The sequence below is a fragment of the Quercus suber genome, unplaced genomic scaffold (genome assembly GCF_002906115.3).
Source record: "Quercus suber isolate HL8 unplaced genomic scaffold, Cork oak 2.0 scaffold_131, whole genome shotgun sequence".
Lineage (NCBI taxonomy): Eukaryota > Viridiplantae > Streptophyta > Magnoliopsida > Fagales > Fagaceae > Quercus > Quercus suber.
In genome coordinates this window covers 630,087-644,432 of record NW_027069594.1, presented here as the reverse complement: position 1 = coordinate 644,432, position 14,346 = coordinate 630,087, and the positions used below count along the sequence as shown (strand labels likewise).

The 14,346-nt window shown below is 32.5% G+C and overlaps 1 pseudogene; it reads left to right on the top strand.

Annotated features, from left to right (window-relative positions):
- Positions 1-1,179: 1,179 nt before the first annotated feature.
- Positions 1,180-1,825, top strand: LOC136068740 (TMV resistance protein N-like; annotated as a pseudogene).
- The last annotated feature ends 12,521 nt before the right edge of the window (positions 1,826-14,346 follow it).

The window sequence follows — 14,346 nt, the reverse complement described above, 5'->3', positions numbered from 1 at the left end:
CACGCGCCGCCTCGGATTCCTCAAGAGCAGATCCTCCTCCGGCAACACGCGCCACCACGACGGCCTCGTAGCTCGCCGATCTACCAAACCCCAAAGTCCGACCATCAATCTCTGTCGCACGTGCTCTCACGCGCCTTCCGGAGTTCTCCACACGCCGGTGTAATAACCTCACGCACCACACGCGCCTGAAGTCTGTTGCTGACGTCATCTAATGACATCATCTTGCCACGTCAGCCCTGGTCCAGGTCAGCACCACGTCATCAGGATGAGTCAGCGGCTCTGTAGCCCGATTCGTGACCTGACTCGAAAAACCCGGAACCGACCCGGTCCATGTATCTGTTGACTTTGACCCTGATTTGTTGACTTTGACTTTCTTTGACTTTGACTTTTTGCGTTGACCTTTGACCAAAAGTCAAAATTTCTGAAATGGCCTATCTTGCTCAGTTTTTCGCGTAGATTCCAATTTTGGACTCCGTTTCTTCATTTGAAACTCCGAAATTGGTCAATTGGCACATTCTTCATTGTGGTTTCTTCAAAGGCATTCTTCAAGGCATCTCTAAGTGATCTTCTCATGCTTATCCAAACTCAAACCTTCATCGAGCTTCCGCCTTAAGTTTGAGGGAGGGTGTTAGAGATATATATTAGACATATTAGCCCAATGTAATAGGCCCAAGCCCATTCCTGCTTGTACTAGTAGTCTAGGGTTTAGTCGCCTATATATACTCATGTTAGGGTTCATTGTAACATAGGTTATTGTACTACACTCCTATACAATAAAGATGTAGCCCTTAAGAGATTCCTCTGTGGATGTAGGCCGTCAAGGCTGAACCACGTAACCCTCGTGTTCTTGATGTTCCTATTCTATGCTTCCTCTTCTGCATCTACTCCAGCATACACAACATGGTATAACACATTGCGTTTGATAATATTATCCATTTAACATGGTATCAGAGCTAATATTCAACAAAGCCTATAAACGATGTTGGAAAGACTCAACAAGTAGTGCTGCGGCCCAAAGCTTGCAGACCTATATATATATATATATATATGAAAATAAAATAACATAAATTAAAAATTATTTTAAAGGCACTTTTTCAAGGCCTTCATTACTGTTCCCCTTCCTAATTGTTCATTCAACCTGAGCGTTCCATTCAAATTGCTCTTTGTCAAAAGACACAATTTTTTTTTTTTGGGTGTGGTTTACTCATCTCTTGTACTTCTCATTTCATCACATCTTTGATCTTTCCAATCTTGTCCTCATAGATCTTGATGGCGGCTTTCCCGACCAATGAGGGAGACTCCTTTTCTTCTTCCACTCACAAGAGGGACTATGACATCTTCTTGAGTTTTAGAGGAGAAGATACTCACAATGGTTTTACTGGCCATTTATATCAAGCCTTGTGTGACAAAGGTTTCAAGACCTTCATTGATAATGAAGATCTCCAAAGAGGTGAAGAAATTTCAGCGGAACTTGTCAAAGGCATTAAATCATCAATGATTTCAATTATCATATTTTCTCAAAACTATGCATTTTCCACTTGGTGCCTTGAAGAACTTACTGAGATTCTTGAGTGTGAGAAAAATGAACAAAAAGTTTTACCAGTTTTTTACAAAATGGATCCATCTGAAGTACGCAAGCAGAAAGGTAGTTTTGGATTAGCACTAACTACACATGAAAAAAGATTCGAGAATAATATAGAGAAAGTGCTGAGGTGAAGGGCAGCTTTATGTGAAGCAGCTAGTTTGTTTGGATGGCATTATGAGGATGGGTATATATCTAATCACTAATCTTGTGTCTTTTTATAGCTTTCAAACCTCTAATAGTTTTGTTCTGGCCACTAAATACCAAATTACGATAATATTTTATTTCAATAATATTTGCTATTACCATCTACTAAGGCACTAAGAGCACTGCCACTACAAAGGCATTAAAGGCCAACACAAATAGAAAGTTTATTTTTATATTTTTACTTGATTGGTAAATTACAAATATATCTAATGTGCTTTCATCCGATGATTTTACCTTTCACCCACACTTGTGAGAGAAGGAAGTGTGATTTAAATCAAGGCTCATCAACTTAATAATTCGCAAATTTTTTTAATCATTTCATTTTCAAAGTATTATAAATGGGCTAGTGATGTAGGATGAAGGGGCAGCAAGTGGCATGAGGAGAAGAACAAGAAGAAGGGGTAGTGACATAGTGTTAGAGAGAGAGAGAGAGAGAGAGAGAGAGAGAGAGAGAGAGAGAGAGTTAGGACCCAAAAGATGAAGAAAAATTAAAAAAAAAAAAAAAAAAACTACTTAATTAGCACAAATTAAGATAGAGAAAAAGAGTCATCAGCTTAAATATCATCAATTTATATATCCAAATAAAGAATAAAACAAAATTACTTAAGTTAGATAGTGAAAATTAAAAAGAACATAACTATCAGATATTGAATATATCAAAAACCTGAATTTCATGCAAAATCAGATGTTTTAAATAGAAATAGCACTGAAGCATCAATGCATCAAAATCAGTTGAAATCATCCAAAATTTCAAGGATAACAATTCAAACAAACATCCATAACAGAAAACATATATTTATATAGCAAAAAGAAAAAAAAGATAATGAGAATTCAGCAGTGGATTCAAGTATCTAAACCTTCTCCAGAATTTGGAAGAAACCCATTTTGGGGAACCTTCATGCTGATGATAGATATGAACCAATCAAGCTCTGAAGAAGAAAATCAATAACCAGTTGTGTGTTCCACAAGACATAAACACTGTCTAGCTGAAACCCATTTGCCCAATTACAAACAAGGGCTTTAAGAATTGGGTTCAAGTAGATGCTCCAATACAAAGTCAGTCAAACAGCCAGCCTATTCACATTTAATCCAAGCAACTTTTTAACCCCAACACTACCAGTTACGTCCTTGAGCGGTTAATTATGAAGCTTCACCAACTAATAAAGCAAATCCTTAGCTAGAGAGAGCTCAAAGTCAAAGATTCAAAAGCTTAAAAGCTCAAAGCTTAGTGACAAACCAATAACAACTCTCAATTTTTTCACACACAGTGAAAAACATTTTCCATCCCAAAAAGAAAATGAACCTGGAAATCAGATTTCTGCAGCTGAAGAAATCTCAATTCCAATTCAAATTCCAATTCCAACCCAAGTTCTAAAAGCTCAGGAATTGCAAAATCCTCTGAGAAAGCAGATAACTTGGGAAGCCACAGACACCGAGCGGTGACCCAATAAGCTAAGTCACCGAGAGATAATGAAAATTTTGAGAGAGAAAGCTGAGAAAAAAAATATGGAAGCAGAAACGGAAAAGAAAGGAAAGGAGTTTGGCTTTTGGGGTAGGAGAGAGAGAGAGAGAGAGAAGAAGAAGTTGAACGAAAACCTGAGTTGTCGCTGAAGAAATCAGAACAAAAAGCAGAACATACAAAGCAAGCAAGCAAAGCTACGGAGTAAGGACAGCTTTCTTTTATGTGAATAAGCCGACACGACACCAACTTCAATATGAATTATGATTCACAATCAAAAACAATCTGCCACGGTTATAATTTTTTACTGTCTTATATTGGAAAATTCTTATAGTACTATCCTGTCAAATTTCAGTCTCAGTTGGTCTCTTCCGAAACACCTGAGTGATGGAGTTGAGCAATGCTTATTGTTATAGCCTTATACACGACACTTTTCACCGCAGTAAATTTTATTAATCATGGTTTTTACTTTATTATTTACTATTAATAATTTGCCCATCTCATATGGATGTAAAATTTCTTGTCAATTTTAGTGTATTTACGTTCAGATTTAGAGAAGTGCTACTTATAACATTTTTGCAATACTTTCGTAATAAATATTAAATAGTAAATTGTTAATGATTTTAATTTAAATTTATTATTGAAATTACTTTTTTAAATAATAGTCAGTAATAATTTTCTACTTAATATTTGTTGTAAAAATATTTTTGACATAACATATCTTCTAAACTTATTTGATTGACTTTGAAAAATGTGCTATAATTTCAGAAATTTTAAGTTCTATGCAATATATTATTTGTCTGTGAGCTTTTATAGGTGTCTCGTGAGTAGGAAGTAGAGTAATTCGAACAAAAGTCAGAACACATCTTTCTTTTATGGGAAAAAAATTAAAATTATATATAATTAATGGAGAGGGTAAGAGGGGTTCATGGTACCACAAAATATGTCATTATAATTGAAATATCATATGAATGCCACTGAATTTATGAGAAAATAATATTGAGTAAGTCAAAACTTATTGGTTAAATCATATATATTATTACCTCATCTAAAATTCTTATAATAACAAATAAATAATAATAATTTATTTGAAATGAGGTCATATTATAATTTTTACTGGGAAATATATCTCTCCCCTTCAAAAAAAATAAAGATGATCTTTTATAAAGTTATGTATGAATTAAATCAAACTGTCAATGAACCTATACAAATGAAAATGGATGTAAGTTTCCAAATAATTAAAAATATGTAAGTAAATTTCATCAACTCCACCTTTTATGTGTTTTCCAAAAAACAAATGTCTCCATTTCCTCGGAATTTTCCAAAAAAAAAGTAGTTCTCTTCTTAAAAAATGGGAAGTAGTACTTTTTAATTACCCTGAGAGTAAAAATTTTAGTGTCATGCACACTGAATAATTTTTCTCCATAATGAGGCGTACCTCGACAAGCCTGCAAGATTCCAATGATTTTTGTGTGGAAATTGGGAGAGTTATGGATGCATGGTGGTGTTGGTTAAATTTCTTGTTGTGAGGTGGGAGAGAAAACGAGAAATACTAGAACCACGTCATTTTACGCAATTTTGACTATGTGATGGTTTATATGAGCCTATATTTTTATCACTTATAACTTTTCTTACGAAGAGTTGTGACTAAAGTGATGTAAAATTGTATTGTCTTAACATTGCTATAGAGAAATCTGATAGGACCTATATGTGATAAGTACTTTGTGCTCGCTGACGTGGCTTACGCATTTTGATCAATGTTTGACTGTGGGTATGGGATGATTTCATGGGTTGTTTTTTTTTTTTGTTGAATGATGCGTTTTCTCATTTCTGCTTTTATTGGGGTTCCTTTTTTCCGGGTTTGGACCCACCCAACAATATCATCTTCATGGCAACAAGATTCTCTTTTGGTTTATTTAATTTTGAGTATGGGATTAGGGAGATCATCAAATCACTTTAATTAAAGTTCAAATTCGTTACTCAAATGAAATCACTTTTATTCATTTGTTTTTTCTTTTATGTTCTTTGGACTACCCTACCTAGTGTAATTATAGCAACTCCCTGCACTCAAGGGAACTACTGTATTTAAATGTAAATGTAGTAACTCCTTTAAGCATATGGAAGGAATATCTAATTAGACGATTTTATGAGATCTCCTTATCACAGAATATAGGACCCATTATAAATCTTGGATACTATTGAGAGAGAAATTGCATAAGTGATAAGGCTATCCCATTGTAAAAATTTTCCTTAATTGGGTTGAACCATCGTATAACATCACAACCTCAATCTTTTTTTTTTTTTTTTTTTTAATATATATATATATATATATAGATTAATGATTAAAATTCAAATTACAAGTTTGGGTGAATTTTTATTTTCATCCATAAAAGTAGCATTTTTATCAAGTTGATCATTTCATCCATTTCCATTTATGAAATTATCGCTCTTCACATGTGATGCGTGAAGTTGAAAACGGATTTAATAGAATGCAATGGATGGAATTGACCAAGCTAACAAAAATGTTAAAATTTAAGGGCTAAAATGATAGAAATTTTATGAACAAAAATGATAATCCACCCAAACTTAAAATGTGTAATTTATATTTTATCCTTAAGTCTTTTTTATTAAAAACTATGACATCAAGAGAAGTTTTGCAAGGAACGAATTTATTCAACATAACATGACAAGGTAGTTTCAAATCCCTCTACTTCTTGAACTATTATATTTTTCTTTTTCTCTCCCCCTTTTCTCCAAACCAAACAAAATATAATTATGAGTGTGATGGATAATCTTATATGATAGCTAGAGTACATGTCCTACTCGTAGGCTCCTAGCCATTATGAATATCCCCAAACATGTAAACAAAATATTTACTCAACTTTAAGTGTCTCATAAGAATCTCAAGATTGCGATTTATTCTTAATTTTCATTTTTTAAACACTTACAATGTACGACAATGTTGTTTCATCATATGAACATTCCCAAACATATGTTTTGAGGACAAACTTTTTCTAATTTTCAGAAAATGGGCCATCCACAAAGTTATAAGAATATTTAGTGAAAATTTTAGAGTCAACAAAGCAATTCTTACCTTGAAAAGTGTTCATCAACATATTGTTGGTAAAATAAGACAATTTTTGAAGGCACAAAAAGGGCATAAAGGAAAGTATGAAACTCGATTTTCTCAGATCCCAACAATTCCTCACCCAAAAAACAAGAAAAGAAAAGAAAATCTACCCACTTTATTATCAATGTCATAAATTAGTATATTTGATTCTTGACCCACGAGAAAAGCAGCCAAAAATAAAGAAGAATTTTTATGTACACGCTAATAAAAAAAAAAAAGGCACTAGCCGCAAAAGCAGGAAATCTTCACATGTCACAAGTTCGGTGATTCCTACTTCGAACATCATTATAATGCAATTGAAGTTACATTTTCATTATTTAATGGTTTGTGCCTTAATTTTATAAAATTTAGTGATAAACTACTCTATGTTTTTCCGCAAAAGTCATGGGTGCGTGACAATTAATCTGGACAATTCAAAAGATCCTGATTTTGAGCGTCCCTTAATGCTGTAGGACCCCCATGATCACTATCTTCTATTCCTTTCTCCTCCAACCCAATAATAATAATAATTAAAGACCGTATTTGCTGTCAATCATGTAAAATATTGAGTAATTTTTTTCACTCATTTCTATTTTATTGGCTTGGATTTTTATTACGGATCAAATGATGCAAGGTTAAAAATCAAGAGTTTTATAACTCGATTAGATTATGCTTTTTAACGTGAATAGAGTTTGAATCAAAGATTGATAAATTTTACCATTTGAGAAGTGAAACCCACAAAATGACATAAGAAACCAGCTAATCAGCTTTAACCATCCCTGTTACAGTAGCAAGGAACTACACGTGTGGGACTCAAAAGAAAAATTGAAAGGAAGAGTTTGGATTTGTTTAGAAATAACTTACTTAATTGAAATTAAATTTTTTTTACTAAAAGTAGTATAAATAAATATAAAAATTAGCTTAATTAATACCGTAAAACTCAAAAATTATACCAAAAAGGATCATAAGACTAGTAAATAATTACAAAAATAAACTAAATAAAAAAATAAAAAATAAAAAACTGCCTCATATAATATATTCCAAACGCAACCTCTTTTAAGGAAGGCCATTCGTTCTCGTCTGTAAAAGCTTGACGAGAAAAGTGTCGTGTCAGTGTGTCAAACCCATCCATCATCCCTTCTAATAAGTAGTGAAATTTGCAGCCATCTACGAAATTTCAGACCAAAATGCTTTTGCATGTAATCCTCGAATAATAAAAAACAAGGGCAAAGAATTCACCATTCATGGCCCAAGCTTAGCCGCAAAAGCAGGAAATCTTCACATGTCACAAGTTCGGTGATTCCTACTTCGAACATCATTATAATGCAATTGAAGTTACATTTTCATTATTTAATGGTTTGTGCCTTAATTTTATAAAATTTAGTGATAAACTACTCTATGTTTTTCCGCAAAAGTCATGGGTGCGTGACAATTAATCTGGACAATTCAAAAGATCCTGATTTTGAGCGTCCCTTAATGCTGTAGGACCCCCATGATCACTATCTTCTATTCCTTTCTCCTCCAACCCAATAATAATAATAATTAAAGACTGTATTTGCTGTCAATCATGTAAAATATTAAGTAATTTTTTTCACTCATTTCTATTTTATTGGCTTGGATTTTTATTACGGATCGAATGATGCAAGGTTAAAAATCAAGAGTTTTATAACTCGATTAGATTATGCTTTTTAACGTGAATAGAGTTTGAATCAAAGATTGATAAATTTTACCATGTGAGAAGTGAAACCCACAAAATGACATAAAAAACCAGCTAATCAGCTTTAACCATCCCTGTTACAGTAGCTAGGAACTACACGTGTGGGACTCAAAAGAAAAATTGAAAGGAAGAGTTTGGATTTGTTTAGAAATAACTTACTTAATTAAAATTAAAATTTTTTTACTGAAAATACTATAAGTAAATTTAAAAATTAGCTTAATTAGTACCGTAAGACTCAAAAATTATACTAAAAAGTATCATAAGATTTGTAAATAATTACAAAAATAAACTAAATAAAAAAAATAAAAAATAAAAAATAAAAAAAAATAAAAACTGCCTCATATAATATATTCCAAACGCAACCTCTTTTAATGAACGCCATTCGTTCTCGTCTGTAAAAGCTTGACGAGAAAAGTGTCGTGTCAGTGTGTCAAACCCATCCATCATCCCTTCTAATAAGTAGTGAAATTTGCAGCCATCTACGAAATTTCAGACCAAAATGCTTTTGCATGTAATCCTCGAATAATAAAAAACAAGGGCAAAGAATTCACCATTCATGGCCCAAGCTGCAAGTGAATTTTCGAGAGCAATACATAAATTGAAAAAACAATAATATTAGCGAAGGTGCTTCGAAGTGTAGAGAGGAGAGAGAGAGAGAGAGAGAGAGAGAGATAAGTGCTGACCAGAATGTGGGGTTTCATTTCATTTCATTTGGTTGCAGTTTCGGTGTTAAGCGAATCAAACCCTTTTGAGTGGCTATCATGGGTTCACCGGTTGCCCACTGCACTTCTCTTCTGACCTGACATTGTACGGACTACGGACCTTTTCTTTATATTATTATTGTTTTTATAAATTTATTTTACTATTATTAAGATAAATTATATAAGGTATAAATATGTTTAAATTAAGAACAAACATTTATTATTTTTGGGCCATTAATTTTTCAGTCTATCTATAAGAATATTTATATTTGGTGTGCTAAAAAAAAAAAATTTATACTTTTGTTACTTTAACACATTATTTTATAATTCACCCTCTATCATATTTCTTCCTTTAGTATATCAATCATTAAAATAACTTAAAATAACTCCTACATAATAAATAAATAAATAAACTTACCACATTAGAACCCATTACCACCTCACTACCCACCATTATCACCTAAAATCAACCAACCACCACCATCTCTACGTCAATTCAACAACCACTGCAATGATCCACAAATCAGGGAAACTGACATCCAAAATCAACCAAATTTTTGTGATCCTCAAATCAACCACGACCTATATAAACAACTGAGCAAAATCGCAACAATTGAAAGCAAAATCGTTGCTGTCCTCAAATCACAACAACTAATGTCGATCCACCATTGTCACCACCACTAATAAAAGTGTCAATGTCCTTAGAGCTGTCATGAGAGAGAGAGAGAGAGAGAGAGAATAAATAATAATAATAAGAAGAAGAAGAAGAAGAAGAAGAAGAAGCATCACTAAGAGCAGATCATTGTAGCAATATTAAAAATCTTCGTAAATTTTTACTCAAGTGGCACATTGAATGGAGGGAGTTTTTTGCTCTTTAGTGCACAAAAATAACATTTAGAATCTTTTAGCACACTGGATGCTAGTGCTATTGTAATAGAGTTTTTTTTTTTTTTTTTTTTTAACCCTCCATGTTCAATATGGCGGTCAAATTGATTTATAAGCAAGCTAGAGTGAATCACAAAGTTTTAGCAATAATTTTTATTTCCCATTTTTTTCTATTCCATTATTACCTATACCTGGATATTTGAAATGAAATAACAAAAATAACAAAGACTTCAAATTAAAATGTTTCATAAATTAGAATTTTAATTAGACAAAACTAATAATTTAGAACATCATATAAAATATGATATAAACTCGATATCTTCTTCTTTTTATTATTACTAGTTTGTAACTCTATGTATATATATGGATATACTTAAAAGATTTATGTAGGGTCACGATTTTCAGACCGAGTCCAAAATGTATGGGATCTTGGCCCAGTAAGCCCAGTATAATAAATTTGTAGAGAGCAGGTCAAAGAACTAGGTTTTAGTGCATGGATAACAGTTAAAATGGATTTTCATGACGATCAAATAGAAATAAACTGAGTTTGTCAAAGAAATTTTGTCCTCGGCACAATCTGAGGAACTTTGCTCTTGTATATATTGGATGACAATAGTTACAAGAGTTCTTGATATTGCTATAGTGCTTTCTCTCTCCCTTTTTTCCCCCTTCCCCTCACTATGGTGGGTTTCTTCTATTATACAGTCCTCTTTAGACGATCTCGGCCTTCCACTTGTTGATCATCCAAGCTTATACTTGAGTGTCTATCCCATCAGACACTCTCTCTGGCATTCCATGAGTTGCAGTAACCGAGGTAGTACTGTTTAGGGGTCATTTCCTCATTAATGTAGCTAGAACGTTAGTTGTGAGCATTTAATACGGAGGTGACAATTTCTCCTTGAATTGCTCCTTCACCATCCTCCCATGGTTGGTCCATTGTAATCGTCCTTCTTTTTGGAATGCTCTGGGAGGCTGCCTTTGATGACGTGCCGCTCTTCCCTTCTATGGTCTTGGTTGACCAAAGACAGGATAGTCCTCGGCGATGTTCCTCGGCAATTTAGTCTTTCTTCGTTCGTCTTCGGACATTCTTTCCTCCTCAGCATGGGCCTTGGGCTCAATATAAATGAGCTGGGGTTTGCCAAATTCTTAGGCCCCACAATTTACATTAAGATACATAGTATAATTTTTACATATATAATTTAAATATTATTGATAGTCATTTTTATATTTATTTATTTAGCTCTTTAAAAATTATTATAAGAATATTATTAGGAAGAAAATATTAATTGTCTATTTAAAAAAAGAAAAAGTTGTTATGTTCATTAATTTTAGACTCTTTCGTTTTTATACGCAATAACTCATCTGGATGAATATTTATGATGTAATCCTACATTTGACTTCAAAATTAAGAAATAAAACTCTTTCTAAAAATAAATAATTTAAGACACATGACGCAAAATTGGACTTTAATTGTAAAATCTAATTAAATTTTCTCTATTTTTTACTTATTAATATATATATATATATATAAAGAGAGAGAGAGTATGATATTATCACGAGTAATAGATGTCATTAGGGCGTTTGTTAATTGATAATTTCAAAAAAGTTTTAATATTATTTTTGTGAAAAATATAAAAAGTTGTTAACAAAATTAATTATATTTTGTCCAAAAAAAATTTCTAAAAATACTTCTTAAACTAAAATCCTGCATATATTAACATCTCTATTATTATTATTATTATTATTATTATTACACGTTGTTCACTGCAACGAAATTTTCTTGACTGCAAATCTGCTCTCGAATCGCACAGTCCCAAAAGACATTTACAATACGCTGTTCGTACTTAAACATATCTATGACATGATCGATGCCTCGGACTTTTGAGTTTTGATTCCTTCTTTGACACAAGATTGTTTTTTTGAAAACTTCATTGACACAAGATTGGTAATAGGCCCCAGGCAATTCATGAACTGACAGAACATACGGACAATATTATAGTGTGGGATCAAAAATTCAATTGCACCAATTTTAAAGGTTTTATTATGCTAATCAATAGGCCCCATGCAATTCATGAAACTGACAATACATACAAACATTAAAACATTCATCAGTATTATTATTGAACTGTAATATTTATAATGACGCCAGATTCATTTACACTCGTATTCAAAGCTTTCAATAAACATGCATGAGCATCAACCTTCTCAGTGATTGAAGGCCTGTAAATTGAATGGATTCCTTTATATATTATAGTCTATTTCGTTCTGACCCCAAATAGGTATAGGCATATGTCATGAACTACAACACAGTGCTTTTGATGGACTAACTGCAAAATGACGCATGTAAAATTAGAGGTCAATTTCAGAAGAGTTACAATTTACAACGCCATCAACCAAATAAAGGAGACAAGACATAACTAACGCTTATCATATGATTTTGCAAACCACATTGAGAGAGAAAGAGAGGATAATATTATGGCCTATGCAATATTGTCATTTCGAACCAAAAGGAATTAAAATTTCTCTTTCCAGCACTTAAATATATGCGAAAAAGAGTGTCTGCCATTACCAATTACCAACAGGCCAATGCCATCATCATCATAACAACAACAATTAATAAAGATAAAAATATCTTTCATGACATTCATACGTGATGATTCTGATTGATTAATCCCATCATTTTCAAAGTAGTAAAAATAGCCAATGGGGTTGGTTCAGTGGGTAATATTCGAACGTTTTGCTCAAAAGGTTTAGGTTTGAGTCTCGTTGTCAGCAATTCTTATTGATGGACGATTTATAAGTCCAATGTAAGTCCTCTCTGAAACATGCAGTTTACCCTAACCTTAATATGAGGTAGTCTCGCCTCACCTAAACTTATTTTTACCCAAAAAATAAATATCCTCTCTTATTACAGAATATGGGTTGGGTTTAAGACATTAAGAGCAAACAGAATGATTCTCAGTTTCTTAATATTCCGTTGCCTGTGGCGCTTGAAATGCCATTTGAATCATCCATGTTAGGTAAGCACATGGCATGCCTAGTGCTAAAACTTTAATTGTTCGGCCAAAAAATAGAGACAAGCGAGGAAATATCTCATCAGTGTGTCTTTTTTTAAAAAAAAATTAATGGAAGTGCTTTGATTAAGCTAATGATCATGGGATAAATCCCCACTATTAAAAAAAAAAAATCAACCTCGAAAATTTTTATACCTCTTTCCAATGAAATATTTATGCATGAGATGTTAGGATATCCAAAGACAGTGACATGACATGCATATCTGTTTGATGGATCCCCCCTCCGTTAAACACGAGTCATGGTCCCTACACTGCCAAACTTAGCATCCCATACGAAACGAAAGAAAGAAGCAGAGGCCAGTGAGCAAGAGTGTCCTCTCCATATAGTGGGGTGTGTTTGCTTTAATGGCTTTTGTATTCTTTTCCAATTTGATTCATTTCAGCACCACCCATCAAACCAGAATTTTATCTTTTTAGGTCAAAGTATGAATCAAAATTTTTTTAAGAAAAATATGCTACTAAAGTTTAAAATTAAATTAATACATAACGGCCCAAACTAACTTTCTATTTAGAATTAATGAAATATAAGTACAAGAAAATGCATAACATAACTTTTCCTAAAACGTTTCAACTCAATTATCTATTAAAATGAAGTTTGATATTCTTTTAAATCATATATGATTAATTTCGTATTAGATTTCATAGTAATTTTCCTTTTAATATAGAAAATTAAAGAACCCGTTTGAAAATCACCTTCCTTGTGATGTAAAGCTTAATTTTGACAATATCTACGATTGTATAATTGGTTTCTCTTCATCTACAAATTAATAAAAGTCATATTTACTATCTTATTATAAATCCAATATTCTTTTTCACTTAGAAACAAATTAGTGTTGTTATTAATGTGGACTTAATTTGGCCCCAAATCAGTTGCGTTTCTAGTGGTATCAGGAAACCAAGTCCTACTTGGCTTGCGAATTCAGGCAAAAACAGGGCATTACAATTCTTTCAATATAGATAGATAGATAAATAGATAGATATACATATACGGACAAATTCAACTTATCTTTTAGTTAGAAGAGGACACACAACTATACTCTTTTGCTCACAAGATTTAGAAAAGTACGAAAATTCTTTTGGTGTTGTAGTTTTGTCGAGATAAAGCTCTTTACTTGTATTTAGGGTTTGTATTTTATGAGTGTATTTGTGTCACCTTTGTAATCTTACTCTTTCCTTAGTGAGACCTTCTCCATGACACTGCCTGTGAATGTAGGGCTAAGATTGAAATGCATAAATCTTTGTATTCTTTATGTGGTCATTTCTTCTATTTTTCTATTTTTATTATGCATAAATCCAATATTATTGGATAAATTCACAGCAAATTAGCATCAAAACATCTGTTATCTTAACAATTGCCAATGAACATTTTTGTTTTAAAAAAAAAAAAACCATACAAGCAAAATGTTTAAAACAACTCAACCTTAGCCACCCATAATGGTATTCTACTGTTTGTCCAATATTTTTCAAATTTATTGCCAAGTAAAATAAAAAGCACCCAAAAGAATCATTTAGATGGTGCGAGATAGCAGTATAATTAAGAGCACATTGATCCCAAAATCCTAAACTTTCAAATTTTAATCCCAAACAACAAATAGCAGAAGTGCCAAACACA